Genomic DNA, 25383 nt, shown 5'->3' on the forward strand with positions numbered 1-25383 from the left:
GGAGCTTCGGGAAGAGGAGAGAAGGGTGTTTACCTGGTTGAGAGACACAGCTGAACTGAACTTTGCTTTCTTCTTACCCTTCCCAAATTTTCTTAAATCCCTCTTCACTCTCCCATGTCTCCCATTCCCATAATCATGACCAAGAATATCCCTTTCTTCAGAGCTGATACCATTTATATAAAGAAGTACATGATTCAGAGTCCAAGGACCTTAACGCTTCAAAAGGATATTTACATTCTCAAAAAAAGTGTTTTCTAATGCTTTTCCACCAGGTGTATTATGCTAGTAAATTTTAGGCTCAACTCTCTGATACTTCCTGTCTATTCCTCAGACTGTGCTGCTTGTTCTTCCTCCTAAATTTTAACTATTTAGGGGACTAGAAAAACAAATACCCACAGCATCGCTACATTAAGGCCCTCACTTCCTGAATTCATTGTGTGTGTGTGAGAGGCAGTGGAATGAGGGGCAAGGAGAGGGGTCGCATTAAAACCTGAGTTCCCACCGACTGCCTGCCTAATGCTTCTTCCTCTCTGTTTCTCTTGTATTTTCAATTTTTCCACCTCTACTGACTCTTCCTTCTTTGCCTGCAAACATTCCAATGGACCTTCTATGTAGAGTTTTTGTCCTTGTTTACCCCTGGAATTTCTAGAGCAAGTGGTCCCCACACCTTTCCTCCGCCTCTTTCTCACCCCACCAACTTACTCAGTCCTCAGTGCTTGTTGTCTGGTCTACATTCTCACCACTCAACTTTCCCGCATAGCTAATAGGCCAGTCCCATTGAAGCTCCCTGACCTCTCAGAATCTTCAACGTGGCAATCGGCTGCATCTTGACTGCTCTCCTCCCTGCCCACACAAACTGCTCTTGCGTAAGACACTAATGATTTCTTTCCATTATATTCAATATAGGCTTCTCCGCTGACCTCTTGGCAGTGTTTAGTACAGTTAACCCAATGTGCTAATTGATATATCCTTCCTTGTATCCTGGAACGCAGACTCTCTTCTGCTTTTCCTCCTGCCTCTCTGGTAAAAGTGTCCCAGCCTTTGTTGTTGTCTCTTCCTTCTAATCCTATCCCTTAAATATTGATATTCTTCAGGGATATATTATGGTACTTTCCTTTTTTTGCCTGGGAGCATGTCTGGTAAGCACATACTCTTCTGAGGTTCCACTTTTCATTTATGTGATAATGACTTCAAAAGGTATAGCCCCAGACTTGACCTCTCTTATACCCATCAAACACATACTCAGCTGCCCACTGGACATCTCCGTTTAAATATAATCTCAAATTTAGCATCATAAGACCAGGTCTCTTCCTACAAGTCAAATTAAACACACACCCACACACACACACAAGCACCATCCCTAGCTACTTTTGTATTTGTTACTTAGTGAATGGTAACACCCACCACCTTGTGGCCAAGAAGAAACTAGATGTTTCTCTTGACACTTCTCTTCTACTACCCCTACTCCACAAAAGAAATAATGAAGTCTTGTACTTCTATCTTTTGAGTCAATTTATATTTCTCAGCCCAAATGGATCCTATACAAGACCAGGTCTCCTGAATTTCACTGCCCTGTGTTTTTCCTCCTTCTATTTCCTCATTGTTGCAGATCAATTTTTATAAAACTAAACTATGATAATACCCATCAGCTACTTCCTATGATTCTCTGGATAGAGTCCACCTTCCTTAGCATAACCCTCAGCGTCTGAATAATTGGCTTTATCTTTCCAACCTTCTCTCTTAACTATTTTTCATCTTGTATTTTCTGCCCATTTGCACCTTGCTGTCACTCTAAGCTGAGCTTTCACACCACAAGGAGATGCTCTCCACAATTCACTGCCTCAATCTCCTGCCACTTAGAGGTCACTTGTCTCTGGGATCTTTCCCTGACCTCACAGTGTAAGTAACATGTTCTGAAACTCTTCCAGATGCCATAAAACCCTGTGTTTCTCTCTCTTACCCCAAACAGCTACCAGTTTAGGTTCACCTGTCTGTATCACTCAGCAGACTGTAAGCTCTCTTAGATATCAGAAGCCATGCGTCTTGTTCATCTTTGTAATCCCAGTACATCATACAATTCCTGGCACATAGTGGATTTTCTAGATAAATAACTTGCTAACAATTTGCTAAGTAAATGACTCCCAATTCTGTGTCTTAGCCCTGGCCTATTTCTTGTAATCTAGCTGCCTGCTGAGCATTTCTAATTGTTTCTAGCTAGTACCTTCATTTCAGTGCATTCCAAAATAAACTCTACATTCTCCAAGATTCCAGACTTTCTTCTCTCTCCATGACAACATTATTATTCCAATCTCCTGTGCCTGAAATCCAGGCATCATCTCTATTTTCTCCCCCTTGTCAGGCACATCCAAGACTAGTCAAGTCTGTAGATTCTACTTTCAGAGTTTCTCCAAACTTTTCCTTCTTTTACTATTTCCACTTCTGCAATCCTAATGTAAGAGATTTGTTACATTTTGATTAGATGATCAGAAGACTTAGTCTCATGGGTTTCAGCTTCCTCTCCTAATAAATCCATTAGATTAATTTCTGAAAAGTGCATTTCCAGTTATATCACTTCTTTGTTAAAAATCTTCAAAGATTCTTTACTATTTAGTTAAAAACCGAATACTCAGCCTAACATTTAAGGCTTTTCCTAATGTGGCCCCAAGATGACTGTTTATTCTTATCTTTCCCTATTCTTCTATAAGAATGGGATGCTTCCGTTAAACAACATTGTTCTACCAGCATGTTCTGCACTTTCCCACATGGGCGTGTCTGTTCTTCCTCTTCCTGATTAGTGGAACGCCCTCTTCCCATCCCCTTTCTTCATCTGTTGAAATCCTCCTCACACATCTAGGTTGATCATAGAGTCCACGTCTACCGTAAAGCTCTTCCTCATCTCGCTTGATGAAATATGATCTCCTCCAGGGTTAAACCTGCAGAGCGCTTTGTTTCTCTTACATGGAACTCACTAGTACCAAATTTGTACTTGCCCCTTACTATAGTCATACAACTCTAATCCTCTGTTTCTCTTCCTGAAAATCCACTGCAGTTAGGAGTGATAGCTTACCTATTGCTTTTATCAACTCACCACAGCACCAGTTGTAACTCTCCGAGTACACGGATGCACACATGCATTGCACACATACAACAATGTGCACGGGCTCATGCACTGGCTTTCATCATGAAGAAAAGAGTAGAGAAATACCCATTGCTCTTCTCTTCTCTCTGCATCTATTTCTCAGGAAACATACAGTAAAATACTAATTATGGCTATACTTTTTTATTCCTAGGGCATCTCAGATATATCTCATTCTTCCAGCTCATAATTCTTTTTTAAGCTAATTCAGACTAGAGGCATTACTGGACCAGCTGCTTGCTGTCCTGCATATTTGAGAAGACTCCCTTTATGGAGCTGTACAATTACCAAAGTGGGTCTCTCCCAGGAATCAGCAGCATCCTTGTGTTTTTCAAGGTATTCAGACAGACCTTGCCAACACCTGGGCAACTTTAGAAAGCTCTGTCCTTCTCAGGTAGGATTCATGTTCACATTTCCAGATTAAATCACCAGTGCCACTGGAACTTGAGAATGAAGAGAGATCATTCTTAGCCTGAACAAAAGGGACTTCATGCCTGACTTGTTCCCCAGGGTGAACAAACACAGCCATGTTTACCCTCACCAGGGCACATTTGCAAGCTGAAAAAGACTGGGCATATTCATCCATTTCCTATTTAGAGTAATAGGGAGCTCAGCTGGGATGGTTACTAGGTTCACAAAGAAAGAGGCAAAATTTTGGCAAGTCATTGGGAGACCTAGCAACAAAATTCGCTTCCCCCCCACTCCTTTCCCATCCATTTGAAATGCAGGTTGCCTCAAAGCAGCATGAAATCCCTGGGAACTTCTTGTGCCCTTTCAACAAATCAGCTCGATGAAGGGAGATGACTCAGTCTCCTCTGCCCCTGAAAGCCAGAGCCAACTCTGGCTACCAGCACTCTTGGCTTCACAAAAGAACAATTTACCCTGGTTCCCTCCCAGACTCCAGTCAGTCTCCCTGAAACTTCAAGTGGCATCAAAGAGGGTATGTATACTCTGTTTAATTATCACTTGCTCTCCTGGAAATACCTCTTTGATGGCCTGTGTGTGGAAATGTGCCGATTTACAAATGGATGCTTCTCTTTGCCAAGTAGAACAGTTCAATGCAAATGAAAGAACTCTTCCTTTACATTTAGGATTTTATTTATTTATTTTTCTTATGCAAATGGAACAGATAAGCTCTGCCCAATATAAACTGGTTCTGCTGACTCTCAGCAATTTAAGACCGATAATTATATTGCAAACTGCCTACTTTCTGTGGTGCAGTAGAAAGGATTTATAGATATATATGGTGGGTTTTGTTTTTAAAGGAGAATGTGTCTGTTGAATCTTTGTATTGGTCTACAAACCAGTCCTGACTTGGCCTGGAGCAAGACTGCTGATGGCAAATTGAGACCTGGAGACACATTTCATTGCCTGATGGATGGGAGAATCTACCCAGCCATGGTGCCTTGTTTTTCTCAGGAGGAGGGAGGACTGCACCTCTGTTCAGAGGAAATAAATCACAGGGTCAGAGGTCAGAGGGCATTAGTCTATAAAGTTTTATGACCTGTAGCTGACAATTATTTCTCTTGGGTAGAGGAGCAGGAGAAAAAAAAAAGACAACTTGTACTTGTTCTCTTTCTCATTTCTTATCTCTCTCTGAATTTAATTTCCTCGTTGCATTCGATCCCAAAACATTGCTTTCTCAGCGTTTCTATTATTCATTTTTCACTATCTCATTCATTTTTACCACTGTTTGCTTCAGCATTGGATTTGCCCTTCCTCAGTCGCATTACTGTTTTGTTCGTTTCAGCAGCTTGTCATCCTTCTCCAGGAACTGGCTGTTAGCAAAGCCTTGCTTATTGACAAATTCCTGCCTCCTTGAAGAAATGCTGATTTAAATTGTTGAGATAAATCCTTTGTGTTCTTGTAAATTTTTCTATTATTCAGGTTATTTTCTTAACTTTACATTTATTTTTGTCTTTTTACATTTTATTTTGGGCCCTGGATGGAGGCAAATAGACTGAAGGATAACAAACAATAGTTACACTATCTTTCTTAACATTTATTTCTAATTTTTTCCTTTCCATCTTATTAAAATTATTGAAAATTAGGCTTAAAAAGCCCTTATAGATTTCTCAGCAAATTTAAAAATAAAATGGACCTCAATACATGCATCTATGTAATTTATTTGAAGAAGATATTTCTGAACATTAATGGAAATATGTTCATTCTGGTTGTTTAAACGGTACAAAGATTAGGAATAAAATAAAGAGTAGAACAGAATATTAGAACTTAACAGACCTCCCATAAACTTCAGAAGTAAACTAAATTAAAAAATGAGTCTGGAATAGGAGTAATGGAGATCAGAGGCAGAGAGAAAGTTAAAGAATGAATTTGGGATGAGTCATGTGCCCCTTACATCCCTCAGAACCATCAATAACTGTCATTTTCTGCGTGACAGCTAGCTAGAAAGCTTCTCTGAGGAAGCTCTGTGTCTTGTGTGGAGCTCTATGTCTAGCCTCTAGCATAATTCCTGACACAAAAGAAGTACTCTATTATACGTGCCCTGTGAGACAATGACTTAACACAATTATCAAAGACTTGTGGGGCTGGGCGCGGTGGCTCACGCCTGTAATCCCAGCACTTTGGGAGGCCGAGGCGGGTGGATCACGAGGTCAAGAGATCCATAACATCCTGGTCAACATGGTGAAACCCCGTCTCTACTAAAAATACAAAAAATTAGCTGGGCATGGTGGCGCGTGCCTGTAATCCCAGCTACTCAGGAGGCTGAGGCTGGAGAATTGCCTGAACCCAGGAGGCGGAGGTTGCGGTGAGCCGAGATCGCACCATTGCACTCCAGCCTGGGTAAACAAGAGCGAAACTCCTTCTCAAAAAAAAAAAAAAAAAAAGACTTGTGATAATGGAGTTCTGATTGCAGGAACCTCCTGTTCGCTTATCTGTCCTCTACTATGTTATAGCCCACAGTGCAGTTCTTGTGGTTCTCCATGTGCACTGTGTTTTCTCACTTTTGGTTTGACCATTGTGCTGCCTGACCGGAGCAGACTCCTGTCTCTAACCACTTCTACTTCCGTGTTCCCTTTAGCATTTCATTTACATGACCTTCCTCAGGAGCTGGGTGAGAAGCCGCAACACATAACAGGCATCCGAGTCTACCGGAGTTGCATGTTTGACTTGCTAGGCTGAAAGCATCTTGAAGGTAAAAAGAGTATCTTACACAGCTCTGTACTCTCAGTGTCTAGCCCAGAGCAAGAGACAAAATAGAAGCTAATATATCTGCTGAATTAATAATGAATGAAGGAGCAGCAACGACAAAGGGAAGAAATGGAAGGGAGAGATTAGCAGGTAATGGCAAGAAGGGATTGAAAAGCAGACCTCTGTCTTTACCTTGAGAATACAAAGCACAATCTTATACAACAATTACATTGCTTTGGATTCCAGTGCCCTCCTATGCGGAGCATCTGGTTAGGTATTTGTTGTTCTGAGAGATTCAAGGTAAGGAATGAATTAGGTAGAATAGATTGTTCAGTTAGGAGTATAAATGACTAGAAGTGAGAGGTAGCATCATGGATGGGCATTGTCCCAGCCATAAAGTGAATAGAGCACTATGGTGGATTCTCCCACTCTACCTGCTAGAACTTATTCCCCACTCTCCCTTAATGTTTTCCTTCTCATCTGGTTGAATCTACATTTTACTGACTCTATAAAAATATCTTATTAATTTCTACTTTACCACCTTTTCTCAGTTTCCCCTTTTCTGTTGTTTCTTCTCCCCCTTCTCACATATAAAAATATGGTCCTTTAAAGATCAATTATATTTTTCTGCCTTCAGACTCTTTTAAGACGTGCAAATAAATCTAAGCCTGTCATCTTTGGAACACCTACAATATCGCCACCTACACTATACAATCGATACATGACATAACTGCGAAGAACACTGTATTGCCTACTGCTTTATCCACTCAGTTTGTCTTCCAACCAGACTATAAAACTCTTTCAGTTCAGGTATTACACTTTGGACTTTTTGTAATCCTTTAAAGTACTGGCCTTATAAGATGCCAGTTACTTCATAAATAACTGATTGAGAAAAATGGGTTACTAGATAACTTATATATATGTAACATCATCCTCAGTCAGCTGATTATCCTACCGAAATCTTGCTTTTGGTGCATCTGATTTTATAATTCTATATGGGTATACGTATGTAAGCATAAATATGGTTATAGTTATAGGTGTAAATATAGAGAAGTAAAAAGAGCTCTCTCACTGTTTTATTGGACATTTCATATTCAAGTAGTTCTTGTACTTGCAAGCTTCTTTTCTCTTATTTCTTTCTAAGAGGGGATGATAAATAGTTGTTTACTGCACTTTGAATAATGGACTGTCACGAATGCTACTTCTGGTTTCCTCCTTTCTTGGCTAAACAACCTTAGCCCCTTTAGACATTTCAATGCCATGAACAGATGCTCAATAATATTACTAGGTGGTTTGCCATAATTTATAGTGCTTATTTATGGAAGCTGATGAAAATAGAAGCCTTATGTATTTTTAAACTTTTCTTTCACATATGGCATACTTTACAGAGAGTGAGGATTTAGATGAATGCATGGATGAATGCAGCTAATATTATTATTTTGGTCTCATCTAAAAGGGGGGAAACATAGGAAACATTAGAATGAAAGCTAAAATGCAAAAGATGCTATTTTACTATTAACTCAGACTTTTCTTATGCCAGATGGTGTTGGAGGAAAGCTTTTGATTTTTTGATGATAGGCATCTTCTTTGAATTTTGCTAGCCAGACACATTTCCTCTCTTCTCAGCATGCAGAGACAGAGCAGCCATCTTTTATATACCTCCTAGATACAGTAACTGGTTTGGCATTTCCCAGTGACTGTGGATCTGGCAATTGCTCAGAATTTCATTAGCGCTCCAGTCATGTGTAGAAGATGCTCCCAGAGATAAGCATGAGATCTTCATCAGTAGAGTTATTTTAGGCTCAGCTTTACTAAAATGGCATCAAATTCTAATAGAACCTACCAGACTTAATTGAAGGTGCTATAGTGAACTAACAACAATGTACTGTGATATCCAAAATACCAACACAATACTACAAGTAATCTCAAATGTGTGTGTTTGTGTGTGTGTGCACGTGATGTATACGGTAGAGTTGATGTATATGGTAGTGGGTTGTTTTTGTACCATGCCAGATAGGTCTTGATATTGTCCCTCAAGAAAGATATAAGATTATGAAAGGGAAGGATAACTGAATAAGCAAAGGAGAAAGCCGTTGCCATGTTATAAAACTAGATCTTGAGATGGAAGGAAATTGAGAGGTCAGTTTAACACAACTTCTTACTTGATGGGGAATGCCATTTCCATTGTCATCAGTAAATATCAACTATCCTTGGAAGTCTATATTAAAAGATTATTATTTTGTAAACATAAAGACAGAAAGAAGAAGAATTGAAACTATTACTTTTCAATTAATAGTTGGGAAGACTAAAGATAGAGTAAGCATGGATTTAGTCACCTATTAACAGAATATCAGACTTTAAGGCACTTCTTGAAGTTGAGAGATAGGTTTGTGCATGTGGCATTTAGCTCAGCAGGACAGAATGGAAATTACACTTCTAGTCCTCAGTGCTGGATTCTAGCACAGGCTCCATATAGCTAGCTGTGTAGCACTAAGGTATACACATGGCTTCTTACCTGTTAAATGAACAAGTAGAATTAAATGATTCCTAAGTTCTTTTTCAGCAAGAAATTATGTTATCCTAAGGAAAATATTTACTTCTAACAGTGGATCAACTGTAGTACTGATATGAACCTCAAACTTTCTAGCACAATCACCTCTACTGAAAATTATACAGTCATAGGCTTGCTCCATTTCTTTTTCTTTCTTTTTTTTTTTTTTTTTTTGAGATGGAGTTTCCCTCTTGTTACCCAGGCTGGAGTGCAATGGCGCGATCTCAGCTCATGGCAACCACCGCCTCCTGGGTTCAGGCAATTCTCCTGCCTCAGTCTCCTGACTAGCTGGGATTACAGGCACGCACCACCATGCCCAGCTAACTTTCCTGTGTTTTTAGTAGAGACGGGGTTTCACAATATTGACCAGGATGATCTTGATCTCTTGACCTCGTGATCCACACGCCTCGGCCTCCCAAAGTGCTGGGATTACAGGCGTGAGCCACCGTGCCCGGCTTCGTTTTCTTTTTAAGATCATCTTGCTTGCAGATTCCTCCACAGACTCAGTGTTGGATTAGAGAGGTATTAATGTTCACAAGGGTGATTCTAAGGCTGTGGTGTATCTTGACCAGATTGTATACTGCACAAGGGTACCCAACTGAAGGAGCAAGTGGGAGTTGCAAGCAGGGTGCCTTGGGTAGATGCATCCGCCTGGAGGCAGGCACGCCTATTGCTAATCTATTCTAGGGTATTGGCTTAGCATATTCTGAGAGGTGGGATTCACCCATTTATTCTATGATCTGAAAAGGTCTGAACTATACCAACACTATTAGCATTGATTCTCCAATGCTGAACATATATCACAAAACCTATTACAAGAGACTCTGGGGTTAAAAAGAGATGTAACATATCAGTTCATCTTAAGGGGCAAAACATTCCAGACAGCTCAGATTAAACTTTTGCATCACCTATTTTGTTAGAATAACAGTACATTATCATGGGAGAATACATTTTTTAAACGCAATTTATTGGATAAAACATCCTCCAGGCTAACTTGCACTGAATCCATGCTGAATGATCTCAAATGAATAAAACAAATTATGTACACTGCATTAGGCCTTAGCATGCATAGTACAGTCAAAAGGAGATTCAAACACTCTCTGTAGGTGCCCTGCCTGGCAGGGGAAGGCAAATCTCACTGAAGCACTTGTTGGTATTCCTTCTTTCTCAGGAAGAATTTGATAGACTTTTCTTCAGATATTCAGCAACCTATTTGGGGTTTGGAGTGAAATGTGGTGTGTAAGCCTGCCCTAAAATTTCATGGAAAATGTAAATTGCCTGGGTTTCTTCCAAATCAAATCAGACTGAAAATGGCTCCCATAGCTTCTCCCTTCAACCATAAGATGCCCATTAGGTCCAATTAATGCTGATACCCTGGCAGTCTGTATGCCTGATTCATTAATGGCGAGCCTCATTTACAGTTGAAAAAGTAATGCAATGGAGCAATTACAATAATTTCCTGCTCTTTCCACACTGACTCATGCTCTGCCAACTGCTGACCTCTTCCCACAGAGAAGCTTTGCTCCAGCTGGTCAATGGCAATATGCTCAGGAGACGGTGGACATGACAACAACAAAGGTGAAATCTCACCTAGCATCACAACCTCCATGCTTATTTGAGACCAAACATGAGACTCTTTCTTTTTAAATGAAATTTCTAATTTAATTGAGGATGGAACAGAGAAACCGAGACCTCAATTACTCTGCAGCACATTGCTTTTCTGCAAGGTATTCACTTCACGACACCCTCTAAATCTATAAAATACCCTGCTGGCCTCATTACTAACATAAAACTGGCTCAATTAATTTGTAATGTGCTCTGTGTCAGAAATGCTGGTTTTTACAATATAAATACAAATACACACACATATATATGTACATCTTTTAAATTTTTCCTTAGTATTTCATTGCAATGACTACAGAGATGGTAATTATTTATCTAGCTGTAACAGTCAAGTGAACTTTTCTCCGTATCTTGCTGCATTCTTCCTATTCTCCAACCTAAACAGGGATACAAAGAAGAAGGCATTGGAATTCTAGGCACCAGCCAGTGTCCCAAATTTACTGTAGCCAGAGAAAGGGGAGAATGCCACCTCAAGTCTAGGAAGCCAGGAAACACTAATCCTCTTCAAAATGAGAAAGTGGCTCTCTCTGCCTTGGAGGGAACACACACCAGGCCAGGCAATCTCTTTCCTCCATGAAGTTGGCAAGCATTTTACTCTCCACTCCCACTCTTCCTGCTCATAGAAGAAAGCATGACACACTTATTAGCAGAGTCGTTTTAAATACTGTTTTGCTTAAAGCAGCATCAAATTCTAAACAAAAATCTGTGAGTTTTAATTTTAATTTTTAGTTTATTTCTAGTGGGAGCTGGGCTAAAATATAATTTTGCATTTTCTACAAACAACAGTGTAAGTAACATTGAAGAAGAAATTTTTATGCTGCTGATATGGTTTGGCTTTATGTCCCCACCCAAATCTCATCCCAAATTGTAATCCCCATGTGTTGAAGGAGGGACCTGGGGGAGGTGACTGAATCATGGGGGCGGTTTCCCTTATGCTGTTCTTATGATAGTGAATTCTCACAAGATCTGGCTTTGCCTCTCCTCACCTCTCTTTCTTTCTTTCATTTATTCATTCATTTATTTATTTTTGAATTTCTATCTTGTTGCCCAGCCTAGAATGCAGTGGCATGACCTCAGCTCACTGAAACCACCACCTCCCAGGTTCAAGAGATTCTTCCACCTCAGCTTTTAGAGTAGCTGGGATTACAGGCACCTGCCTCCATACCCAGCTAATTTTTATATTTTTAGTAGAGACAAGATTTCATCATGTTGGCCAGGCTTGTCTGGAACTCCTAACCTCAGGTGATCTGGTGGTATTTATAAGTGACAGCTTCCTTGCTCTCTCTCTCCCTCCATCTCTCCCTCCCTCCTGCCACCATAGGAAGATGTGCCTTGGTCTCCTTCCTGTTCCACCATGATTGTAAGTTTCCTGAGGCCTCCCCAGCCATGTAGAACCATGAGCCAATTAAACCTCTTTTCTTTTTTTTTTTTTTGAGACAGAGTCTCACTCCATCACCAGGCGCCAGGCTGGAGTGCAGTGGCATGATCTCGGCTCACTGCAACCTCTGCCTCCTGGGTTCAACCAATTCTCCTGCCTCAGCCTCCTGAGTAGATGGGACTACAGGCGTGTGCCACCACGCCCAGCAAATTTTTTGTATTTTTAGTAGAGACGGGGTTTCACCATGTTGGCCAGGATGGTCTCAATCTCTTGACCTCGTGATCCGCCCACCTCAGCCTCCCAAAGTGCTGGGATTACAGGCGTGAGCCACTGCGCCTGGCTAAACCTCTTTTCTTCATAAATTACCCATTCTCTGGCAGTATATTTATAGCAGTGTAAAAACAAACTAATACAGCTGCTAAGCAGAATCGGCTGTTTTCCACATCTTTTTGCAATAGTACATTTGATCAAAATCCCTCCTGAGCCATGAACAAGTATGTGACCTTGAACAAGTCTCCAAACCTCTATAGGCCTCAGTCTGCTCATCTGTAAAATGAGAGCATTGGATTGCATTTTCTCTGTGTGATCCTTATACCTGTAAGAGGTTATGATTCTGCACATTAATTGCAAATGACTCTTACGTAAGTGATAAAAATCAGTGGCCCAACACTCTATTGAAATGAAGGCTGTTTCTAGCATTTTTTCTCTTGAATGAAGATGGAAATAATAATCATTATCTGGGGCCTTGGGGGCTACTTGCTTGTACTCAGGCTTTTTGGAATGTTGAGATGCATTAATTGGCTATCTTCTGGGTCTAACTCTACCTCAAAATTGATTAGAGTGTTTGCATTTTCTCTGTGAGATTCAGCAGTGGCTAGGTACTCAAAATAAGTCATTGTTAAACCAGGAAGCATAGTCCTACTCTCTGGAGGGCTCAAACTAAAACCAACTTTATTCCTACTTAAGCCTCTGGTAATATTCTAGAGGATGGAGGGACCGAAAATTACCCAGTCCATTAGACATTTCTGATATGTTGAACTAAACTGAAGCACAGTTTTATATATCCATAGAGTTAGGATGATGCCTGGCAAACTATTAACTGTACTATCCTACCCAGGTAAGTTTACTCTTTATGTTTATGACTTATCATTTATTTAAAAAATAATATTATCTACAAGGATTCAGTGGCTACAATGCCTTTTCTTTTGTATAATGCTGTTTTTAGTCAGATTAAGCAAAGGTTAATAGTGTTAATAGCACCAGTTTGTTCTTTTCAGAGAAACGCAAAAGCCCTTGGATGTTTGGACAGAACTTACACAGGGTTAACTGTATCCTTACAAACCTCTATGGAAAGGGATGACAGGACTTTGGCTTCATTCCCTCAATAGCTATATCAGTAGCAGAAGTGCTATAATTTAATTTCTTGGGCAAACTATTCAGATAACCCTTCACACAGAATTATAGCTTCTATTAAAAATGCGTATTCTTTCCAAAGCCTTTTTATTCTCTTGTTTTAATATGAAACAACTGAGAGTTATAACAGCACATTGGGAAAGAATTATTATCCTTGTCAACATCCTTAGGGGACTTGATTAATATAAGAATCTCTTCCTCCTGACTAATGATACTACGAGCTACAGGAGCATTCCCCAAACAATTGTGTAATTCAAGTCCTTGGTATCTGGTGTGTATCTGACAGACTGGTCAATAGCTTCTGCTGAAGAAAAGTATTCCTCTCAATTTCAATCACAAAGCGACCTCTAAGGGGGAAATTCTCAAGTCTCATAAGTAGGCTGGACTTAGAACATGAGGCTCACCTCTGACACTCTTGCCTCAATAGAGATGTTGAATTCCAAAAGATGTTGAATTCCAAAAAAGAGGCTGTACAAGGAAATCTGGAGGATGAATGACAGAGAAAGGTCATGAACTGTGGTACAGAGACAGTCAGGTTAATGGTACCAACCTTAAATATCATTATTATTATTATTATTTTTGAGACGGAGTTTCGCTCTTGTTACCCAGGCTGGAGTGCAATGGCGTGATCCTGGCTCACCGCAACCTGTGCCTCCTGGGTTCAAGCAATTCTCCTGCCGCAGCCTCCCGAGTAGCTGGGACTACAGGCATGCGCCACCATGCCCAGCTAATTTTTGTATTTTTGGTAGAGACCGGGTTTCACCATGTTGACCAGGATGGTCTCGATCTCTTGACCTCGTGATCCACCCGCCTCGCCCTCCCAAAGTGCTGCGATTATCGGCGTGAGCCACTGCGCCCAGCCAAATTATTTTTATATGATGATACCAGCAATAATAAGCTATTGTATATGGAGCACTTACTTTCTGCCAGCTAAATTTTGTAAGTGTTTTATATGTATTAACTAATTTAATCCTCACCTCGACCTTATAAAGTAATGTATAGGACTATAATATGTAAATAGCTTTCTCTACTACTGTTTTACTTAATATTGTTTTGTTTGAATTTTCCTATATAAGTTATTTCCATTTAATTGTAAAAGCTGTTGACTTCCATCATTTAGGTAATCTATGACTCCATTCACTCATTCCAATATCATAAATTTGGCTTTGAAGTTTCCTCTTTGCCAAGAAAGGGGAGAGAAGATTCAGAAGATAATAGGGATGAGTAAAGGATGAACATATATCTTATTGCAGTTTCTCCATACTGCCAATTGAGTCGTATGCCTTTTCTTTGATGAAGCTATAGTTAGGTTTTCAACTGTGCCGAAATGGCTAATGATAGATTTGGTGCCTAGTACAGACTGAACTGTGTCCACCTGTCCCCCAAATTTATATGTTTAAGTCCTAATCTTCAGTATCTCAGAATATGGCTACATTTAGAAATATGGCCTTAAAGATTAAAGTTAAAGGGGGTCATAACAGTGGGCCCTAACCCATGAGACTCTATTGAGAGATAAGGTCCTCAAAGAGGTGACTCAATTTAAACGAAGACATTAGGGTGGGCTCCTAAGACAATCTGACTGGTGTCCTTATAAGAGAAAATCTGGTTCTGAGGGAGACACTCGGGGGCACACACAGAGGCAGCAAGAATGTGGCTATCTGCAAGCTCAAGGCCTCAGAGGTAATCGTACACAGCCTGCAACTTCATCTTGGACTTCCAGCCTCTGGACTTATGAGGAAACAAATTTTTGCTGTGAAAGCCACCCAGTCTGTGGTATTTTATTATGGCAGCCCTAGAAAACTGATACAGTATAGAGCAAAATGCCGGTTTTTGCTGTTTTTTTATTTAACCATTTCCCCTTTAATTAGCTGAAATAAATTTGTTCTAAGGAAAAAGCAAGTCTTGATAAGCCTTTCGAACACATGTTGAAAATGGCCAGTCACAGACTCAGACCAAATATACATAAGTAATTTAACCCTGGTGATTTAGTAACACTATAGAGAGCCTATGGTGTTCCTCAATCCTAGGCTGCATTTGGTGTTCCTCAATCCTAGGAACAGATATTATAGCATTCCATGACCATGGGCATCTGTAGGTCCATCCACAGTGCAGCAAAGAGCAAACAGCACAGAAAAATATCTTTTAATTGTCCCACCTTACCATGGCATAGTTGGGTCTTGAAATCAGTTATCTTGTTGCCAAGTCTTTACTTAAAAATGTACACAACATACTGGCATTCCAGTATTTATTGAATTCTAATTTTATTAAATTCTAATTATATGTTGTATATTTATACCATGCTTTGAGTAGTGGAAGCAGATCTAAGAGACTATTGGTACGTATCCCTGTTCTTGAAGAAATCTGGAGGTCCAATATCCTGAATAACTGAGATGTGTCATCTAGTCACATTATTATGCTGGGTGCTCCTTATGCATCCTGGAAAATAAAGCCCATTTGAAAATAATAGCTTTAAAAATTTTGGCACAAATTTTTATGACAGTGTTGATTAAAAACTAAAAAAAGATAAAAGCATATGCTGTCATTTTTAAGCACATATGTCTCCCTTCAGAGAAATCACATGCTTTCTCTCTCTTCCTTTTCTCTCTCTCTCTGACAATGCCTTTGGTTATCCATTGAGGAATTTAATCATTTCCAACATAAAGAAGAATTTTCTTACATAGATGATCTTATTCTCTAATGTAGCACTTTGTCTATTTGTTCCTTTTAGGTCTTCAGCAAAAAGAGAGAACAGCTGGTCTCAATCTTTTCTCTGACAGTTTTTCACATGCTGGGGGACTTAAAAGGGTGAGCTACTTCATGCCTGTCAATTACAATAGCAGACTTGAATTCATATAACCTTGTTTCGTTTAGCTCCCTACGCCTGAGAAACAGAGGGTGGGGAATAACTGGTGTTTGGCAGGGTTTCACAGGTTGCCATAATCTTATTTGCAAACAATGTCTGTCCTCTCAGATTTGTCCTACTTCATTAGCAAAGTGCCTCAGGGAAAGTACACAGGATAACTGAGAAAATTTCTACTGAGCATGATTGAAGAAAACTCACCAAAAAAAGGTAAATAAGTCCCTCTGACTCTTCCTGTGTTGTTCGTGTTTTGTAAAATGTGTTAAACACTTGTGATATACTTTTTTTGAGCACTTGTGACCCTTATGACCCTGAATTGCTAACCTTTAGATTAAAAAACAAAGTTTTTAGGGTTTTGGCCCCTATGGATTAGCTTGGTCATGTCAATCCTCCCACTGGCAACAATAATTAAACATAAACAAGATTAAAACTAGCAAACAAACAACTATTTGAAGGCATTGCAATGACCAAAAACAAGCAGAAACTAGAGAAGACTGCTTTTGAAAGATGAACTGCAGTAGGTTAAACTTACCATTTTGTGGCTATTTGCTTCAAAAAATATGTAAAATAGAGCAGAAACACACAAAACTACATTCGTAAGGGGTCAGAGAATATAGTTTTGGGTTGCCAGAGGAGTCAGAATGTTTGGGGAGGAAATCTTGAAAGTGAAAACAAGTGTCGAAATTTACCCAGCCTTTTTGCTAACCAGTAAACTACGTATTTACAGGGAAGATCCTAGAATGCAAGAATAAAAGCAGCAGGTGGAGGCTAAAATTACTGCATAGAGAGTCAGCTAATACCAATGCAGAAGAGACAGAGTTTGACTATCAAATTAACTGCCTACTAGAATATTTTTTAAAAAATCATTCCCCAGATAAACATAGTGGAAGCCAGAATCTTGACAATGCATCATTCGTAATGTCCTGGATCCAAATAAAAATCATTAGATATGTAAAAATAAAGGAGAATGTGACCCTCACTCATGAAACAATTAATGGAAACAAATCTCCAGGTAAACCAGATGTTGCTAGAAGCAGACAAATACTTCGATCAGCTCTTACAAATATGTTTAAGTTCTTAAAGGGAAATACGTGTATAATAAATGAACAAATGGGGAAATCTCAGCACAGAAATAAAAACTATAAAAAAAGAGCAAAGGGGGAATTATAGAACCCTACAATACAGTAATTGAAATGAAAAATGCACTGGAAGGGCTTAAAACAAGTTTGAGATAGGAAAAGAAAGAACTGGCAAACGACGATACATCAGTAGAAATTAACTAATTGTAAGAACAAAGAAATGAAAATTGGGAGAAACTCGAACAGAGCTTCAGAGATCTGTGGGATAATAACTAGACATCTAACGTACATGTAATTTGAGTTGCAGAAGTCAAGGCAAGAGAGAATGGAGCAGAACAACAACAATCTGAGCAAATCATGGCTGGAAACTTTTCAAATGTGCTGGAAAACACCAATTATAGCTTGGAAGATACAATATTTTAAAAATATTCATTTTACCCAAATTAATATTCCATTTTAATCTCAATCATAATCGAACAGCTGGTTTTATAGAAATTGATAATGTTGTATTAAAATGTACATGAATATGTATGCAACCTAGATTTTACCAAACAATCTTAGAGGAAACAATAAAGAAAAACCTGGAAGGCTTTCACTATTTGACTGTAAGAATTACTCTAGATTAATTTAGTCAAGACAACATAGCACTGTCACAAAGATAAATAAATGGATCCATGAAATAGAATGGAGTGTCCAAATGAACCCATGTTTATACGGCGAATTCAGTCTCAATAAAGATGCCAATTTAGTTCAATAAGAAAATGACAACCTTGTCAATAAATGGTGCTGGATTAACTGACTATCCATATGAAAATGAAAATGTTCAGCTCCTAGTTTCATCATGCACAAAAATTAATTTGTGATAGCTCAGAAGTCCACACATAAAATCAAAATCTATAATGCCTTGAGACAAAAGCATAAAAAAAATTTTTATTAACATTACAAACATTAAGGAAATAAACAGGCAAGCCAAAGTATAAAAAAATTCAAAAATATGTATTTACAAAACATATATTTGACAAAGGACTTGTATCTAGAATAGACTCTTAATTCCCACAGTTCAAAATGTGAGCAGAAGACATGGAAAAGTTGCAAATTAAGTTATATACAAGACCAATAAATACATAAAAATTACTCAGCAAATTTAAATGATTTATCACTGAATTCCTATAAAACGGCCAGAATGTAGAGCTCTAACAACACTGATATTGCAAAGATGTGAACAACTGGAATGCTCACACTGGTAAGAACATAGAATTTCATATAACCACTTTCATATAAAAGTTTGACAATTTTTCTTCAATTGCCTATCCTTAGACCCAGTTTTCTTTTCCTAGGTATATATAGAAGAAAAGTGAAAGCATATGTCTACACAAAGACTTAGACCAGTATATTCACAGCAACTTTAACAATTATAGCCAAACACTGGAAACAATTCAAATGCACATCTGCAGAAAAATGGATTAACAAGCTATTGTATAGTCATAAAATAGAATATTACCCAATAATAACAATGTCTGACCTGTTGAATCACTTAACGACCTGGATTACTCTCATAAATAATATGTAGAGTGAAAGAAAGATAAGAAGAACACAGGTTGAACTATTTTATTTTTGTAAAGTTTTAGAACAAGCAAACCTTATCCAAGGCAGAAGAAAATGGCAATACTGGTTGTCTGCTTTGGGATAAAGGGGTATGACTGGAAGGGACTACAGCAAAGCCTTCAGGAGAGACAAGAGGGCCCTGTTATAATGAGGTGTGGATTGTGGGTTACCTGGTTGTATTCAGTTTTTGAATTGTACATTGAATGTTTGTGTATCTTAGTGTAGGTGAATTACACCTCAATGAAAAAAAATTAATGGCTCCCTGATGCCTGTGTATCCTGACTAGGAGATACCTCCTATCAGAGGCTGACAGATACCTCATATAGGAGAACTTTGGCTACCAACTGGTGAGTACCCTTTGAGATAAAGCTACCAGAGAAAGGAACAGGCAGCAATCTTTGCTGTTCTGAAGCCCCCACTGGTGATTCCCAGGCAATCAGGGTCTGGAGTGGACCTCCAGCAAACTCCAGCAGAGGAGCCTGACTGTTAGAAGGGAAGTTAACAAACAGAAATAGTTTCAACATCAACAGAAAGGATGTCCACTCAGAGACCTCATCCAAAGGCCACCAACTTCAAATATCAAAGGTAGATACATTCACGAGGATGGGAAGAAACCAGCGCAAAAAGGCTGAAATCTCCAAAAACTAGAACATTTCTTCTTCTCCAAGGGATTGCAACTTCTCACCAGCAAGGGAACAAAACTGGATGGAGAATAAGTTTGATGAACTGACAGGTAATAACAAACGTCTCTGAGCTAAAGGAGCATATTCTAACCAAATGCAAGGAAGCTAAGAAACTTGAAAAAAGGTTAGACGAAATGCTAACTAGTATATCCAGCCTAGAGAAGAATATAAACAACTTGATGGAGCTGAAAAACACAGCACAGGAACTTTGGGGAGCATACACAATTTTCAATAGCTGAATTGATCAAGCAAAAGAAAGAATATCAGAGACTGAAGATCAACTCAATGAAATAAAGAATGCAAGATTAGAGAAAAAAGAATAAAAAGAAATGAACAGACCTCCAAGAAATATGGAATTATATTAAAAGACCAAATCTACATTTGATCACTGTATCTGAAAGTGATGGAGAGAAGGAAACCAAATTGGAAAACATTTTGAGGATATTACCCAGGAGAACTCTCCCAACCTAGCAAGGCAGGACAACATTCAAATTCAGGAAATACAGAGAACTCCACAAAGATACTCCTTGAGAAGAGCAACTCCAAGACAAAATCATCAGATTCCCTAGGGTTGAAATGAAGGAAAAAACGCTAAGGGCAGCCAGACAGAAAGGTGGGGTTACCCACAAAGGGAAGCCAATCAGAGTCACAGCAGATCTCTCAGCCAAAACCCTAGAAGCCAGAGGGGAGTAAGGACCAATACTCAACATCCTTAAAGAAAAGAATTTATAACCCAGAATTTTATATCCAGCCAAACCAAGCCTTATAAGCAAAAAAGAAATCAAATCTTTTACAGAAAAGCAACTGCTTAGAGATTTCATGACCACCAGGCCTGCCTTACAAGAGCTCCTGAAGGAAGCACTCAACATGGAAAGGAACAACCAGTACCAGCTACTGCAAAAAACATATCAAATTGTAAAGACCATGGACACTATGAAGAAACTCCATCAACTAATGGGCAAAACAACCAGCTAGCATCAAAATGGCAGGATCAAATTAACACATAACAATATTAACCTTTGGTGTAAATGGGCTAAATGCCCTAGTTAAAAGACACAGACTGGCAAACTGTATAAAGAGTCAAGATCTATCGGTGTGCTGTATTCAGGAGACTCATCTAAAGTGCAAAGAAACACATAGGTTAAAATAAAGGGATGGACGAAGATTTACCAAGCAAATGGAGGGTGAAAAAAGCAGGGATTGCAATCCTAGTCTCTGATAAAACAGACTTTAAACCAACAAAGATCAAAAGAGATGAAGAAGGGTATTACAGAGTGGTAAAGAGATCAATGCAACAAGAAGAGCTAATAATCCTAAATATATATGCATCCAATACAGAAGCACACAGATACATAAAGCAAGTCCTTAATGACCTATAAAGAGACTTAGACTCTTATGCAATAGTAGCAGGAGACTTAACACCCCACTGTGAATATTACACAGATCAACAAGACAGAAAATTATCAAGGATATCCAGGACTTGAACTCAGATCTGGATCAAGTGAACTTAATAGACATCTACATAACTCTCTATCCCAAATCCACAGAATATACATTCTTCTCAGCGCCACACTGCACTTATTCTAAAATTGACCACATAAGTGGAAGTAAAAAACCCCTCAGTAAATGCCAGAGAATGGATATTGTAACAAACAGTCTCTCAGAGCACAGTGCAATCAAATTACTACTCAGGATTAAGAAACTCACTCAAAACTGCACAACTATATGGAAACTGAACAATCTGCTCCTGAATGATTACTGGATAAATAATGAAATGAAGGCAGAAATAAAGATGTTCTTTGAAACCAATGAGAATGAAGACACAATATGCCAGAATCCCTGGGACACATTTAAAGCAGAGTCTAGAGGTAAATTTATAGCACTAAATGCCCACAAGAGAAATGAGGAAAGATCCAGAATTGACACCCTAACATCACCATTAAAATAAATATAGGAGCAAGATCAAACAAATTCAAAAGCCAGCAGAAGACAAGAAATAACTAAGATCAGAGCAGACCTAAGGAGACAGAGACACAAAAAACCCTTCAAATAATCAATGAATTCAGGAGCTGGTATTTTGAAAAGATCAACAAAATAGATAGACCCCTAGCCTTAATAATAAGGAAGAAAAGAAAGAAGAATCAAATAGATGCAATAAAAAATGATAAAGGGGATATCACCGCTGATTCCATAGAAATACAAACTACCATCAGAGAATATTACAAACAGCTCCATGCAAATAAACCAGAAAATCTAGAAGAAATGGATAAATTCCTGGACATCTACACCTCCCAAGACTAAACCAAGAAGTTAAATCCCTGAATAGATGAATGACAAGGTCTGAAATTGAGGCAGTAATTAACAAATTAATAGTCTACCAACCAAAAAAGTACAGAACCAGATGGGGGCACAGGTGACTTCTACCAGATGTGCAAAGAGGAGCTGATACCATTCCTTCTGAAACTATTCCAAACAATACGAGAAGAGGGAATCCTTCCTAACTCATTTTATGAGACCAACATAATCCTGATACCAAATCCTGGCAGAGACACAACTAAAAAAGAAAATTTCAAGCCAATATCACTGATGAACATCTATGTGAATATCCTCAATGAAATACTGGCAAACCGAATCCAACAGCACATCAAAAAGCTTATCAAACGTGATCAAGTTGGCTTCATCCCTGGGATTCAAGGCTGGTTCAACATATAAAAATCTATAAATGTAATCCATCACATAAACAGAACCAAAGACAAAAACCACATGATCATCTCAATAGATGCAGAGAAGGCCTTCGACAAAATTCAACAGTCCTTTATGCTAAAATCTCTCAATAAACTAGGTATTGATGGAATGTATCTCAAAATAATGAGCTATTTATGACAAACCCAAAGCCAATATCATACTGAATGGGCAAATATACAAGCATTCCCTTTGAAAACTGGCACAAGACAAGGATGTCCCCTCTCACCACTCCTGTTTAACATAGTATTGGAAGTTCTGGTCAGGGCCATCAGCCAAGAGAAAGAAATAAAGTGTATTCAGTTAGGAAAAGAAGAAGTCAAATTGTCTCTTTTTGCAGACAACATGATTGTATACTTAGAAGACCCCATCATCTCAGCCCAAAATCTCCTGAAACTGATAAGCAACTTCAGCAAAGTTTCAGGATACAAATTCAATGTGAAAGAGTCACAGGCATTCCTACACACCAGTAATACACAAACAGAGAGCCAAATCATAAGTGAATTCCCATTCACAATTGCTACAGAGAGAATAAAATGCCTAGGAATACAACTGACAAGGGATGTGAAAGACCTCTTCAGGGAGAACTACAAACCATCACTCAAGGAAATAAGAGAGGACACAAACAGATGGAAAAACATTCCATGCTAATGGCTAGGAAGAATCGATATTGTGAAAATGGTCATACTGCCCAAAGTAATTAACAGATTCAATGCTATCCCCATCAAGCTACCATTGATTTTATTCACAGAACTGGAGAAAACCACCTTAAACTTTATACGGAATCATGAAAGAGCACACATAGCCAACACAATTATAAGCAAAAAAAAAAAAGGAGCCATTATGCTATCTGACTTTAAACTATACTACAAGGCTACAACAGTCAAAACAGCATAGCACTGGTAACAAAACAGAGATAAAGACCAATGCACATAATAGAGGCCTCAGAAATAACATCACACATCTACAACCATATAATCTTTGAGAAATCTGACAAAAACAAGCAATGAAGAAAGGATTCTCTATTAATAAATGATGTTGGGAAAACTGGCCAGTCATATGCAAAAAGCTGAAACTGGATCCCTTCCTCATGCATTATACAAAAATTAACTCCAGATGGATTAAAGATTTAAACATAGGACCTAACACCATAAAAACTCTAGAAGAAAACCGAGGCAATACCATTCAGGACATAGGCATGAGCAAAGACTTCACGACTAAAACACCCAAAGCAATGGCAACGAAAGCCAAAATAGACAAATGGGATCCAATTAAACTAAAGAGCTGCTGCACAGCAAAAGAACCTATCATTAGAGTCAATGGTTAACCAACAGAATAGGAAAAAATATTTGCAAACTACCCATATGACAAAGGCCTAATATCCAGAATCTACAAAGAACTTAAACAAATTTACAAGAAAAAAACAAATAATCCCATCAAAAGTGGTCGAAGGATATGAACAGGCACTTCTCAAAGGGAGACATTTAGGTAATCAACAAACATATGAAAAAAAGCTCATCATTACTGGTCATTAGAGAAATGAAAATCAAACCCGCATTGAGTTACCATCTCATGCCAGTTAGAATGGTGATCATTAAAAAAATCAGGAGACAACAGATGCTGGAGAGGATGTGGAGAAATAAGAATGCTTTTACACTGCTGGTAGGAGTTTAAATTAGTTCAACCATTATGGAAGACAGTGTGGCGATTCCTCAAAGATTTAAAACTAGAAATACCATTTGACCCAGCAATGCCATTACTGGGTATATACCTAAAGGAGTATAAATCATTCTATTATGAAGACATATGGACACATATGTTTACTGTGGCACTGTTCACAATAGCAAAGACTTGGAACCAACTCAAATGCCCATCAATGATAAGCTGAATAAAAAAAATGTGGCACATCTGCACCATGGAATACTATGCAGCCATAAAAAAGGATGCATTAATGTCTTTTGTGGGCACACAGATAAAGCTGGAAACCATCATTCTCTGCAAACTGACATGAGAACAGGAAACCAGACACTACATGTTCTCATTCATTGGCAGGTGTTGAACAATGAGAACACATGGACACAGGGAGGAGAACATCATACATTGGAGCTTTTTAGGGGGTGGGAGGCTCAGGGATGGATAGCATTAGAAAAAATGCCTAATGTAGATGACAGGGTGATGGATGCAGCAACCACCATGGCATGTGTATACCTATGTAACAGACCTGCATGTTCTGGACATGTACCCCAGAACCTTAAGTATAATAAAAAAATAAGATAAAATAAAATAATATCACTAATAGTACTAATGATAATCAAATTGTAGATACAAAATGGTTGAAGGTATAGAGATAACACAAATGGCAGAATGTTGATAACTGTACAATCTGAATGACAGGTCCATGGGGTGTCAGTGTACTATTTTATTTAGTTTTTATGCTTTTATTTAGAAAATGTATAATAAAAAGTTAAAAATAATTTGATATGCAATACAGTTACATGACAATTATTAGAAAATGACATTATTCAGTAATCATTAAAAACTCAAATTTGTAGGCTGGGCATTTTTCTTTTTTTTACAGGTTTTTTTTCAAACCTGTAATCCCAGCACTTTGGGAGGCCAAGGTGGGCGAATCAGGAGGTCAACAGTTTGAGACCAGTCTGACCAATGTGGTGAAACCCCATCTCCACAAAAATACAAAAATTAGCCAGGCATGGTGGTGCACGCCTGTAATCCTAGCTACTCAGGAAGCTGTGGCAGAAGAATTGCTTGAACCTGGGAGGTGGAGGTTGCAGTGAGCCAAGATCACACCATTGCCCTCCAGCCTGGACAACAGAGTGAGACTCTGTCTAAAAAAATTAAATAAATAAATTACTAAAAAATGAAAACAAAAAAACGCCTCAAATTTATATTAGATTTTATCAAAAACAATTAAATCTAATTGCTCACACACATAAATAAAATAGCTTTTGTATCTTAAAAATCATATGGCACAAACAACCCAATTAAATATTCACAAGAAATTTAAGTAGATAGTTTACTAAAAGACACGAATGGAAAATAAGCATATGAAAAGATTCTTAACCTCATTTGTCATTAGACAAATAAAAATCCAAACCACAATAAGTGTCACTTTATATTCATTACAATAGCTAAAATAAAA

At 38.5% G+C, this 25383-nt stretch overlaps 1 long non-coding RNA gene across 2 annotated transcripts in view; it reads left to right on the forward strand.

Annotated features, from left to right (window-relative positions):
- The first annotated feature begins 4042 nt into the window (after positions 1-4042).
- The window catches only part of LOC103795597 (uncharacterized), a 30835-nt gene continuing 9494 nt past the window's right edge, over positions 4043-25383 (forward strand). Inside the window, exons 1-4 of one of the 2 annotated variants that reach the window (XR_008474273.2) lie at positions 4043-4076; positions 6180-6293; positions 15983-16059; positions 16226-16324. This is a non-coding gene — a long non-coding RNA (uncharacterized LOC103795597). The remainder of the gene's footprint in view (positions 4077-6179; positions 6294-15982; positions 16060-16225; positions 16325-25383) is intronic. The other variant, XR_623190.6, reaches the window with a different exon arrangement.

The sequence above is a fragment of the Callithrix jacchus genome, chromosome 8, assembly GCF_049354715.1.
Source record: "Callithrix jacchus isolate 240 chromosome 8, calJac240_pri, whole genome shotgun sequence".
NCBI lineage: Eukaryota > Metazoa > Chordata > Mammalia > Primates > Cebidae > Callithrix > Callithrix jacchus.